Here is a 14192-nt window from a genome sequence, read left to right on the forward strand (position 1 = left end):
TTTCATGAATTTTGATAAATACCACTTGAGTAGTCACCTCTTTTATGATACCTTTTGATTGGCTGTATGCTTTTCCGGTACTATATCTTTCTAGTATCATACTAAAACCCTTTTAGTAAAGCAAAATGTACAATTGCATTTTTTTTATGGGGGCTACACAACGGTATAGCCCATCCCCTATCCCCATAACCTCCAATCCTCGTGAAAATAAGATTTGATCCCGAGTTGGTATGTTTGCTGGAAAAGGACTAAGGTGATGAATACCATATGCACCTAATTCAGTCTTGTTTCTTAATAAACAGAAAAGGGGCTTACTTGTTGGTGGCCAAGTTGGTATCATTAATATTTCGATTTGACATTCACTTTTGGCTTGGTTCTAAAACCAGAAGATAGATTATCATTTTTCTTTAGGTTGCATTTGGAAATGATGCAAATAAGTGTGAATGCAAATATGTAAAGTGTAAAACGGTTTATATAAATTGTAAAATTGGATTAGTTTTGTACTGACAAATTTATCTTCTTACCAAACAGACTTTTAGATGTAATGGATGCAAACGTGAATTTCAATAAGGCATATGTTTTTTTTTTATTATTATTATTATTTTTTTTATCAAAAGCCCACTTGAATGCAAATTTACTTTTTTTTTATTGATGTACTTTTACACTTTTTTATCAATGTAAATATGCATTGGTCTGTCATTTGTCAATGCATAAATGTAATGTTGCCAAACACAAACAAAAGTGAAGCTGAATGCAAATTTACCTTGAACCGGAATTTACACTCCATTTGCATCACTTCCAAAAACAGCCTTAGGTTGTGTTAACACAGCGTTAGAATGCATGAGGTGGTAGGATCAAGATGCTAGCAATACTTAAATAGTTGACCAATTAAACTCTAATACATTCATAGGTTGTATACATTAAATCATCACTTGATAAATATTTTGGCAAATGTTAAAAGTGGGTATTAATTTTTTTTCAAGGGTAGACTGAGGTATTTTAAGGGATAGGTGTAAAAAAATTTCTAAGAGTCCATTTGGCTCATAATTGGAATCGAAATCCTCCGGAATTGGGATATGAATGATCCATTCCCATAATCTTTTTTTTTTAAACAGAAATGGAAATGAGAATTAAAATCAGCAAGAATGAGATTTCATTTTTAAGGGAGGGATGCCATTCCAGCAGGAATGAGAATGGGATTCCGATTCCACCCATCCAAACAGTTGGAATCGAAATAGCTAGACCCCTATTCCCACGAACCAAACGGGGCCTAAGTGCTCATCCGAACTGGTCTTTGAAAGCAATACTGAAAAAACATAATCTATTGTCAGGTAGGTAGTTGAAGTTTTTCCGGGATGAGAAATTGAATAAAAAACGAAATTAAGTACCCTTGAATTGATCGATTCATTGGTCGTTGGATAAAACCGTTACAAACAAAGTGGTGTTCCCCAATATATATATGACATTGTTTTCAAAACAAAAACAACTACCACTACCACGTCAGCAAAACCAAACTCTTGTTGCTGATGTGGCAGTTGTTTTTGTTTTAAAAAGAAAATTTATGGGTAGTCAAGAAACTAAATAATACAATAAATAAACCATAAGACGAAGTCACATATATAAGCTCTTGGTCAAGCCTTATATGTGACCTTGAAAACACGTCCTCACAGGGTAATACCTTGAAAGAGAGAAAATGGAGGCGGCTCCCCTAATCCTGGTTTTGATTCCTTTCTATATGGCTACATCAGGGAATTCCCAGTCATCGTCAACTTGCACAAGCGGGCTGTGGTGGAGCACACAATTTTATATGACTACAATCTGTTCGGTCAAATGGCTGAAATGCTATTCAAATAGTGATACACGACTTGACTTTCAGTTGCCTCCTTAGCTTGTATATATAAAAACCCCTCACCCTCTCGATGATCTCAAACAATTATCCCATCCGAAGAACAAACTTAACACATTCTTGTTCTTTGTCTTCAACTCTTCATCAGAGCAATTCTTTCATAACCCTTCAAAAGCTCTTCTTCTTTCTTCCACCTTTTCGCAAGAATGGAAGTTGAAGAAGTTTCGACGACTGAGAGCGTCTATGGTGGTGAGCCAATAACAGATGGACCCCTCGGTGACAATTATGCCAGGAAAATATTTCAAGCCCTGGTAAGAAACCCTTCTGTCCGAAGATATGCCTCAGACTCCGATGACGCAATCAGCCAAACGGAAGTCCATTAAGATGCTTGAGATGGGTGTGGATAGAAGTGCTCCCGTTCACACAAAATTCGCTTGGTTGATCTCACAGTTGGTAGGAGGCAACGTAGAATTCGACACCCCCTACGGAAAACGACTCCTCACCTATGCTGATCACACTGCTTCTGGGAGAGGTCTTCATTACATTGAAGATTACATTCTCAATGATGTTCTTCCTTTCTATGGTAAGTTTCTTGCTACTTGAGTTTTCTCTCTCTTTAACCTTTGAGTTTGCTTGATTATTAATCAAAGTTTTGTCCCTGGGGAGATTAATACGGATTCATCAATATGTGTGCAGGGAATACTCACACAAGTGACAGCTTCGTAGGATACAAAACAACTAAGTTGGTACATGAGGCAATGTAATATATCAAGAGTTGCTTAGGAGGTGGAATCAATTGCACAACTTGAGTATGCTAGTGCAGTAGGGAGCTTGATGTATGCTATGCTTTGTACCGGACCTGATATTGTATTTACAGTAAGTAAATTAAGTCGGTTTATAAGTAATCCCGGTGTAGAGCACTAGAAGGCAATTGGGAGAGTTCTTGGGTATCTCAAGAGAACCCTGAAACTTGGCTTGTTTTATTGTGATTATTCATCTGTACTAGAAGGGTACACTGATGCAAATTGGATTACCGGTAATGGAGATAACAAGTCTACATCTGGATGGATTTTTGTCCTTGGTGGGGGTGCGATCTCTTGGGCATCCAAGAAACAAACTTGTATATCTCACTCGACCATGGAATCCGAATTCATAGCCTTAGCGGCTGCTGGAAAAAAAAAAGGCTAAATGGATTAGGAATTTATTATTGGATATAAAACTTTGGCCTAGTCCTATGCCTCCAATTTCCATTTACTGTGATAGTGAGTCAACTTTGTCAAGGGCCTACAGTGGTACCTGCAATGGTAAGTCCAGACATATAAGCCTGAGACATGAATTTGTTAGGCAACTGATTCAAGATGGAGTCATCACTATTACCTATGTGAGGTCAAATAAAAACTTGATTGATCCTCTTACCAAGGGCTTAGCCAGAGAATTGGTAAGAATGACAACCAAAGAGATGGGATTAAAACCCTTTACTTAGTCACCTGTAATAGTAACCCAACCTGAACTGAAAGGCCATTAGTATTGGGTTTAATGGGTAACAACAAGTTACAACAATGTGACTGTTAGCACTAACATTGAGAAATTTCCCATCACAACATAAACAGTGTTGTCCGTTATAACGAGAGGTTGAGATAAACTCTTAATGAAGTTCTGAAATGTGTCAAATAACGGAGCACATAGTGGAACTTCACTTATGTGAACATAGAAGTGGTGCTGCTTCTCATAAGGGTTTGGGTTTGCTCTCAGGATTGTTCATGAAACCAAGAAAGAAGCACATGGCCATAACAGTGCTGAGCAAAATTTGAAACTCTTGCAGAGACTGAACATTTTTATGTGTATATGTGTTTCCGGTCTGTCTTGAGGATAGTTGGTTTAAGGTCTTACCACCAATAACTTTGACAAGGCTCTGAGATAACTATACTCGCAAGAGGTTTAAGTTGATAAACACCTTTTGTATGCATAACTGTGTCATAGTAGTTTGGATTGAGAGAGAACTATGTAATTGATCAATCAATGTGGGGGATTGTTGGATTTTAATCTCATAAGAGATTAAATCCAATGGGTTTGATTGGTCAATTACATGAGAAATTGCACCTGTACAATTGTTTAAAAAAAAAAGTTTTTCTCTTACAAAAACCCAATTTTGAACTTGTCCCACATTGGAAAATTATAAGTTTTGTTTTCAATATTTCAAGAGGAGCTTAGGAGCTGATTTACACTCCTTAGAATTAGTAGAGGAGAGTATGGGGATTCGATACCGTGCAACGCGCGTGCACACATGTGCGCGCGTGTGTGTGGCGCAATGAGGCGCTTTAGAGGCGCACTTTGCTCGCACATCGCGCGCACCCGCGTGGCTTGCGATGGGCGGCTCTGATTTTGGTACGTTGATGACCGTTGATCACCATTGATGAGATCAGCAGTCACGATTCGATCGGGTGTGATCAAGAGGCACAATTCAAATTTAACAGTCACCAACTGTTAACAACTTTTTAAACAGTCACAATGGTTGAAATTGTGACTGTTCAAGGTGCCTTCTCTAAACCAGCACCTACCTTTTCTTCATACCTCTTCACAAGTTATTTAAAGAGCATGAATCAGACTCCAAAAACACAATTTCGAAATTCACCATCTCTCTCCCAGTCCGGCCTACTACAGTCTCACAGAAAGTTTCTTTGGAGACTCTTCAACTTTGCTGGTTGCAGATTCTTGCCCAAGGCTCTGTTGTATCCTGGGAACGAATTTGCCTGTAACCCAACAGCAAACTCAGTAAAACTGAGTGGGGGCAAATAACGTTCTAAAAACAGTGTTTTCAGACGCGCCTCAAAGCTTATCCTCCTAAGTTACAGCGACCCCATCTTCACCAACACCCCTCGGTGACAATTATGCCAGGAAAATATTTCAAGCCCTGATAAGAAACCCTTCTGTGCGAAGATATGCCTCAGACTCCAATGACGCAATCAACCAAACGAAGCCCATTAAGATGCTTGAGATGGGTGTGGATAGAAGTGCTCCCGCTCAGACAAAATTCGCTTGGTTGATCTCACAGTTGGTAGGAGGCAACGTAGAATTCGACACCCCCTACGGAAAACGACTCCTCACCTATGCTGATCACACTGCTTCTGGGAGAGGTCTTCATTACATTGAAGATTACATTCTCAATGATGTTCTTCCTTTCTATGGTAAGTTTCTTGCTACTTGAGTTTTCTCTCTCTTTAACCTTTGAGTTTGCTTGATTATTAATCAAAGTTTTGTCCCTGGGGAGATTAATACGGATTCATCAATATGTGTGCAGGGAATACTCACACAAGTGACAGCTTCGTAGGATACAAAACAACTAAGTTGGTACATGAGGCAATGCAATATATCAAGAGTTGCTTAGGAGGTGGAATCGACGATGCACTCATATTCTGTGGCTCTGGCACCACAGCTGCTATCAAGCGTCTCCAAGAAGTGATGGGAATTGCAGTTCCGTCAATCATGAGAGAGAGAGAATGCTGAAGACCCTGAAGAATGAGGAGAGATGGGCGGTATTCGTTGGCCCATTCGAGCACCACTCTAATGCCTTATCATGGTGCCAGAGCTTAGCGGAGGTGATCGAGATTGGAATTAATGAAGAGGGGTTGTTGGATATGGAAGCTCTGAAACATCAACTTGAGACTTATAAATCCTCCAATCGTCATATGTTGGGTTCATTCTCAGCTTCTAGCAACGTCACCGGAGTCTACTCAGACACACGAGCTATTGCTCGGCTCCTTCATGAACATGGTGCCTTTGCATGCTTTGACTTCTCTGCTAGGTATAAATGCATTTGTGCTTCTGTGGAACCCCATTTGCCATTTGCGCGGATGTATCGTGTGCCTGGTTTATATTAATTAGTAATAATTTTCATATAAATTGGTGCAGTGGTCCATACGTGGAGATCGACATGCGATCAGGAGAGCTGGATGGCTACGATGCTCTTTTACTCAGCCCACATAAGTTCCTTGGTGGGCCTGGAACTCCTGGTCTTCTCCTGATGAGCACCGTGTTATGGGCCCGGGCATAGGATTTCGCCATAGGTCGGTTTATGGGGAGAATTTCTTGCTTTCCCTTGCATCTTCCCTTGCGTGCATATTCTATTGTGGAAAACCGAATGAGTGATTTGTATAAGAGACCACTTGAACTCTCCTCACTCTTCTCTTGACTAGAAACTGAATGCTTTTATTTCAATTCATAGCTCCTTAAATAGAAGATTACAAAAGGGGGTTATTTGTTGGATTCGGCTAAGCTAGGGTAAGCCCTATCAAACTCAAACTTCTACTTCTAAATAAATTACCTATTTCTAATAGTAACACAACTCCTATTTCTAGTGGCAAACAGAATTCCTTCTAAGAAGATAAGGATAAGGGATGAGGGATAATGTAGTTGGCGGCGAGTTGGCGAGCAGAGGTATTGTGGCAAGATAAGTGTGGGCCTACCCTGATGAACTGTCGTGTGGGCCCCGCTCTACTGCTGCTGTTGGGCGGTGCGTGCGTCTCACAGTGCTGCTGCCGTGTGGTGCATGCTGCTGCCTAGTGTTGCTACCGTGCGGTGTGTGCTGCTGCCGCGCGATGCATGCTGTGCGCTGCTGGGCGGTGCGTGCTGCTATGCGGGCTGCTGTGCGTGTTGCTGCCCTTCACTGCTGCTGCTGGCCACGGTGGTTAGGCTCGCCTACGAGTGTGTCTACTGCTTCTGTGTCCGCAACACACCGCCTTGTATCAGTTGAGATTTTCTCCCCCATCAACTTGCGGAGGAGGGACTGTCAGCTTCGTCAATGGCTTCTCTGAAAGGTTACGCCCCATTCAATTCAAATTAAAATTAAACCCCGTCAGTTTCTTATATATAATTTGGTTTGATTTGATGATGTTCATGGCTGAGATAATATACGAACATGATGTGTAGGATACCTTATATTACGAAGACATAGAGGAGAGAGAAGACGCCAGGACCCCACCCATCATCCAGAAAATCCGAGCAGCCCTAGCTTTCTGGGTGGAGTATATTGGTTACAGTGTGATTGAAGAACAGGAGCATGTATATGTAAATGCAGCCCTCAGAAGGCTTCTCCCAAATCCAAACATATGGGTGTTAGGAAACACAAAAGCCAAGAGACTATCAATCATCTCTTTCCTTATTTTAACCACTTCAAATTCACCCTCAGACGAGGGTGAAGAGGGCAGAAGAATCAGAGACAGAGGTGGGTGTGTGTGCTTCTGCATGGGCCTTTCGTCGCTAAGCTACTCAACGATCTCTTTGGAATACAGGCTAGAGGTGGGTGTGCTTGTGCCGGCCCCTATGGTCACCTTTTGCTTGATGTCAAGGATTCTCTCTCGCTTGCCTTCCGATCTGCTATCCAGAAGGTAAATTCTCTATTAATGTTCTTTTAACCTTGATTAATGGGCCTTAAAGATGTAGAATTTAGCATTTAACATGGTGGGTTTATCATTAATTATCTTGCAGGGCTATGCTGGAGTAAAACCTGGATGGACGAGAGTGAGCTTCCCCTACTACATGTCCATGGAAGAGATCTTACTTAATTTATTCTTAATACACATTGGAAACACAAGTACATGCAGGATTACATGCATATGATCACAATCCGTTGTTGTCTTCTCCCTTTCATACATGATACGCCCATAGGGCAAGAGAAGAACAGCAACGGTTGTTTTATTACAGGTAGAAGACAAAGTTAGTTCATCTTAGAGAGAGAGAGAGAGAAGAGAGGGGGTTGTATAGCATCTCATAGCTAGGTCCTTTACGGGTATTGGCCATGACCACCACCATAGCCAGACTCATAACCAGAATCACTGCCATAGCCGGAACCATTTCCTGAACCTCCACCACCACCTCCTCCTCCTCCTTGACCACTACCATAACCTCCACCATTTGCACCTCCACCAACACCATGGCCAGATCCACTACCGCTTCCTGAACCATAGCCAGACCCACTCCCATTCCCACTACCATAGCCGGCTCCACCACCTCCTCCCCCCCCACTTCCATAACCACTTCCACCGGCAGCTCCTCCGGCACCATATCCACTTCCACTCCCCGAACCATACCCACTACCATTTCCGGATCCACGTCCAGAACCTCCACCTCCGCCGCCACTACCTCCACTTCCATACCCACCACCTGCAACTACTCCAGATCCATAACCGGAACCACTTCCACTTCCGGATCCATAGCCAGAACCACTACCAGATCCTGATCCATACCCGGAATCACCTCCACCTCCACTACCCCCACCCCCACCACTTCCGTACCCTCCCCCTTGTGCCCCACCATAACCAGAACCGCTGCCCCCTGAGCCACTGCCACCTCCGGAACCATATCCAGAGCCGTTACCAGATCAAGACCCATATCCGGATCCACCACCACCTCCACCACCCCTACCACTTCCATACCCTCCTCCTTGTGCCCCACCATAACCGCCACCATTCCCAGACCCATAGCCTGAACCGTAGCCGGAACCATGGTCCGATCCACCCCTACCACCACCTCCACTACCTCCCCCACCTCCCCCTCCACTGCCATAGGCCATAAACCTAGCAGCAGAGGAGAGCTCAAGACTAACTAAAACCAACAACGCAAGAGCTACAACTTTGGATCTCATCATCTTTTACCTAAGATAGGACCGGGTTGGTTTATCACCGGCTCAAACTAAAAGCAAAGAATTTGAGAAAGCTGAGAACGATTGATGTGTAGCGGCTGTAGCCATTGCAAAGGATCAGGTATTTATAGACAGAACTTGAAGAGCACATCGAGGCTGTGAGTGAACTTGACACTGAAGGAAAATTGCCCACGGTCTCATCTCATTTCAATTTTCAAAACTTATTAGTGTCCCATTGTTTATGACCTCGCGGTGTAGTGGCATCTCAGTGTTCTCATTGGAGCTTCTGGACAATTCTCTATCGCTTTCTTTTGTTGACTCAAAGTCAAAACCCCACATGAAGAAACAAACTTGAGTGATTAATGAATCTAGAAAACAACATATGAACCTAATTTTCTATGCCATAATAATTAATGAACAATTAACTATTAGTCTTTACTCTAGGTTTTAATGAACAATTATTGCAATTACACTCATTTAAGGAGCAATTGAATCACTAATTATTAAAGCAACCACACCCATTATTCACAAAGAAATAATGAACAACTAATAATTAGTCTAGGTTTTAATACTTTAGTTGTTTGGAGTCTTTAGACAATAATTATTATCTTTTCCAATTCCCAATTTAACAATTTAATTAATTATTATTAATTAAAAATTAGGATGGACCCAAAGCAAAATAAAGAATTGCCAAATTAGTCATTAGAAAAGATAATAATTTATTAATTAATAAGTATTAAATAGAATATTATATATTTAATATACTTAATTAGATAAAAGCACTAGTTCAATTTTCAATTTGCTTCATTTGAAAATCTCAACCAAATTGGACGGAAACCAATAACCAATTAAAAAAAAAAAAACAAAAAACAAATCGAACTGAAATAACTTATTCGGTTTGGTTTAGTTTGATTTTCGATTTATCACCCAAATTTGAACACCCCTGCATCTTTCATGTAGGACAAAAGACAAAGACAACCGAGACATTCCTAAATGTGCGGCTGCAATGGTATATTTGAACAGTGTTGGAAGTATTTTATTGGTAGCAGATCCCCTCTCTACTTTTGTTTTAGCTATACATGGAAAGGCACAACTTGGCTTGTCATAACTCATAATTAAATTTCTGACTAAGGAATTTGGGTGGGCTACTCACAGAGTGCGTCCCACGAGCCCATCCCCTGGATTGAAACGGAGGGCTTAGGCTTTTTGAGTTTTGATCGCTACTTTATATCTAAGGCGGGGTCAATCGCTCGCCATTTAAGGTAATTTTGTTCAAATTCACCGCGGGTTTAGCCTTATTTAAGGCAGCAATTAGATTTTATATGACCACCGGCTTGGCCTTATTGCAAAACTTCACCAACCTTTTGAGAGACTGGATCTTCTCCTCACATAGTGCGTTTCACACCGACCTCACATGCACATACTATCATGCATTGGGAATATCTCCCGTACTTATAAATTATTATTATGGGCTAAAAATGTTCCCAATGCATGGTGGATGTACTTGTGGGGCACCCACCCATGTGTGGAGCAGATCTCGTCTCACACTGATATCGACCTATTTTTAACATTTTTGGTACCTGGATTTAGCATTTTAATACTTGTTCTATACATATAAATATTGGAATTGTATTCGAGTATTTTAAATATAACGAAAGAAGTGGTAAATAAAACTTACTCATGGGCTGAATTTCAAGCAATTGGAACACCGATAGCAAGCAATTAGAACTATTCTATAACATCCACACATGGCGAGAAGGAAAGAAGGTGGCTGATTGGGTTGTAAGAAGTAAACATTGTGGTCCAAATATGAGTCATCGAGTAAATTACCCACTAAACTTGCTTTGATGGAAAGATCGTGTGAAGATATTTGAAAAATGTTCTAGCTGATTGTTATACTGTCAAAGGATCCAAATATGAGTCATCAATACATACATCAAAACACCTTTTACTCTAAACTATGAAGAAGAGCTCCTTATACCTAAAGAGGACCTTCATGTCAACATAACCAATTAATAAGAGAGAGAGAGATCAATTAACAAGGTTCCAAATTCCCACTAGCATTACCAGAAGAGGGATTTTCTTCCCAAGAGGATTCCTCATTGTCCAAAGACCCTGTTTGATACTTGCCTGAAAAGTCAATTAGGGATAACAAAAAGCAATTGACTAAGGGTAGTAAACCCTTTTCACCATGATTCAATCCCTTACATCCATGATCCCTACTTTGATACGAACAAACTCAAGTAATAAATTCCTTGTTAAGATTTAAGAAACACTAACTTATTCTCTTGAACAAAACCTAGCTAGTAGTGCCTGTATTTCTGAATTCTGAGGCAAATTAGAAGAAAGTAAAGTTTCTTTCCTTATCTTACCTGGGAGAATAAATGCATTTCATATTCCTTTTCAGCGCTAAATAAAAAGCAACTTCTATTGCAACATTAACAATATATCTCTCATGTTGATCCTAGGTAAGCTTTCTGAGCTTGATATTTAGCAAGTATTACATTGCATTAGTCTAAGTATGAATCCTAATGTGATAAGGGATGTTATAAAAGAAAACTAAAATCTGAAGTAAGCTTCTCTCTGGTCATGCCATTTGACCATTTTATCTCTTCCTATTTGATTGTAGTATGAGCACTGATAGGCCAGTCCTTTTGAATTGTATAAACTATAAATGTTTCCTTTTAAATTTGGACAGTCCACATTGCTTCTAAAATTTTCATAGCAACACGTTGCAAATCAAATGGTTAAAAGTAATCCGGTAATGCAGAGCTTTGGTAATATAGCAACCACAACTAATCAAACCCCAAAAAGGAAAAATTGAGAAAGCAGTAGACATATACAAGTTTAATTTAATTTTATGCACCACAATCAATTAAGGTTCCCCGAGCCCCACTGTTAATTAGTTCATCCAAAAGCTGCAGAATTGACAAGATCAAAGGTTACACTATGCATTTAACAGAAATTTCAAGTACACATTGAGCAGAGATTATATATATTCATGCATAGAGACAAACATGAGAATGCGTTTGTTAACCAAGTCACTTTCCTAAATATCCAGGACCCTTCCATGTGACAAATTAATCTAGCTAGAGACCCAAAGGACTTCTTTTCATCTCCCACCCTATACATGAAACAGAAAATCGGACTGAAAGACCTTTCTATGTGTTCAAGAAATGCCCTATCTTGAGGAAATATTTTGTATTAAAAAATTAGAACTGAATAATCTTATTAGTTTGTAAAACCATGCACCAAGTCAAGATGGAGTGTAGGACAGATTGGAACAGGAGTAGAGATTTGGCCAATCCTGAGGGTCCCCTATAGGTACATGATGTGGTTCAATTCAACAACATTGTTCACCCATATGACAGAATAGGGTATGTTTCATAGAGAAGCTCCTTCCTTGACCTGGTCAGTAAACTTCTTCCTGTACAATGTACATACAGAGTTTGGAATTTTATTACTTGTTTCATACTAAAAATTATTAGAGGTAAGAAAATGCCCATGGATTTCCACTAATTTGTGTGATACTGTGATCCACTAGAACTTTAGAGTGAAATAGACAAGCTTGATTAAATGATCCTAACCTCTCTCTCCCCTTGTATATATCGATCTATGCCTGTCGTCATAGTTCAGAATGCCCCATTATTAATTTTAATGTTTTATTTCTTTATTTTTCTTATTGTATCAGAAAGTAAAAAAAAAAAAAAAGAACAATCGTTTGATTGACAAGCTACTTATGGATCCTTGAGTTGTTCAGGCATGTGCCTTGCCTTCAGGCATTCAGAAGCCATTGCACTTTTAAAACATCACAGACTGTACATCAAGCAAAAGAAAATTCAATGTCTTTGTGTCTATACATTGTGTTGTTGGTGCTTCTGACAAAGGTCTTCCTGTACATGTGTTGTTGGTGCTTCCTGTACAATGACACAAAGGTCATAATTGTCCATCCTATCAAAATGATCTATCCCTCAAAGAATTCATTGATCCACTCCAACTCCTGTAGCATCTCCATAGAATCCTTACTTGGAACAAAGCTACTCTCTACTTGTGTGGGTTCAGATTGGATCGGCAAAGTCGTATCTTGTGTTGTTGGTACTTCTGAAGTTGGACATGCTTCATTGGAACCAGAAGACAAAAATGTTGTTGATTTTGCAGAATCCCATGATGCCGCATACATGGTGGTGTTATGGCTTGTTTGCTGGATAGCCACTACAGCGCGTGGTGCAGATGGGGTAGAGGAACCGCAGGACCCTACCTCATTGATGGCGGAGTTTACAAACGGGTCCCTCTGATTCTGAATGGATGATTCTTGAAATTGATAACCTGTTGCAGGACAGCAACTGTTAGGCAGCCTTACCTGCGAGGTTGAATAGCTGGTCTCCTGAATGTGATTATCAATATAAGAAGCAGCTGGCACGCCAACAGATAAGCATGAGTGGTTTTCCTTGCTATTACCAATCTCAGAAACTATTGAGTCAGCCTCCGGTGGGCAGGGATATGACGAAGAACAGTTCTGGTCAGCAATATCCTTCAGCCTTCTACTATCTGGGTTCTGAAAATTAGAAGGTAACTTTCCAGTCTTGGTGATCTTGCAGACTACCCACTGATGGAACTATTTCAGATAAAAAACGACACAGAATCAGAATAAGGTGCACGCAAGGAAAGTTTTAAGGAACAAATGATAGCATCAACATCAAGGAGAAAAAGAAAACAAGTAACTGACCTGTCCACTACGATTGGGAAGTGAGTGTTCGTGCATAATCCAATCTGTCTTTAAAGCGTTTTTGCAGCATCGATTGTCATTTTTGGAATACTGGTAATACACCAAGCTTTTGGTGATACCCACTATCTTTCCCATGTGATTCTTAACATAAGAGTCCCCGGAACTAGCCTTCCAAAATCCATCACCGGCTCGACGATCGGGTCTCTGTCCATTTACCGACTTCCTTTTCAAGGAGACAAAGAAGTAGAGAGCTTCATTACCTTTCTTTACTTCTTCGTATTTGGTCCCGGCCACTGTCAGTCTACCAGCACCAGGAAGATTCCATGGCTCCACACTGTAAACATCGTAATCATTAACGAGGCCGGGAAAAATACTTCCATCGAAAACCTTCTTGCTCAGATAATAAACGATGAGCTCCTGTGTCGTCGGTAGGAATCTAAAGCCTATTGGTAGGCGACGTCCACCTGAACAATTCATCTCCATTCGGTTTGAGATCCTGCTCCTCAGTTTTCTCTTCTTATAGCATCTTAGAGTTTCTAATTATTACATCCAAAAATAGAAGTTTCTAACCGCATATCAGGGACTGGGATACGTCACGGCATGTTCCAACCGCATATCAGGGACTAGGATGTCGCTGTGCGGTCGGAGTGAGGAGTGCTCATTGAGAAGCACATCCCAATCCATTTCTAATTACACCACACTTCCGAGTTCTAACATAAGATGGATTTGTTTTATTTTTGGTAAGAAAAGAGATGGATTTTTAATTTATGAGTAAGTGTCGTCAGTTTGTCGAGTTTTAACTGCAAAGTCCAAACCGTGACGCGGTCTTTGTTCTTATCCGAGTGGGCTCACATCGTCTGCATCCACTAATTATATAATTCCACGTCATCAGTTCATTAGTATTTATCATTTATATATTTATGAATATTTTAATAATATATATATATATATATATTTAATTTTTTACTTAATTTTTTTAATAA

General features: G+C 40.3%; 1 pseudogene; it reads right to left on the reverse strand.

Moving 5' to 3' along the window:
• Positions 1 to 7625: 7625 nt before the first annotated feature.
• On the reverse strand, positions 7626 to 8489 carry LOC148851711 (uncharacterized; annotated as a pseudogene).
• Positions 8490 to 14192: the final 5703 nt, after the last annotated feature.

This window comes from Nelumbo lutea, chromosome 5 (genome assembly GCF_056320005.1).
Source record: "Nelumbo lutea isolate HS-2025 chromosome 5, American lotus-T2T, whole genome shotgun sequence".
NCBI lineage: Eukaryota > Viridiplantae > Streptophyta > Magnoliopsida > Proteales > Nelumbonaceae > Nelumbo > Nelumbo lutea.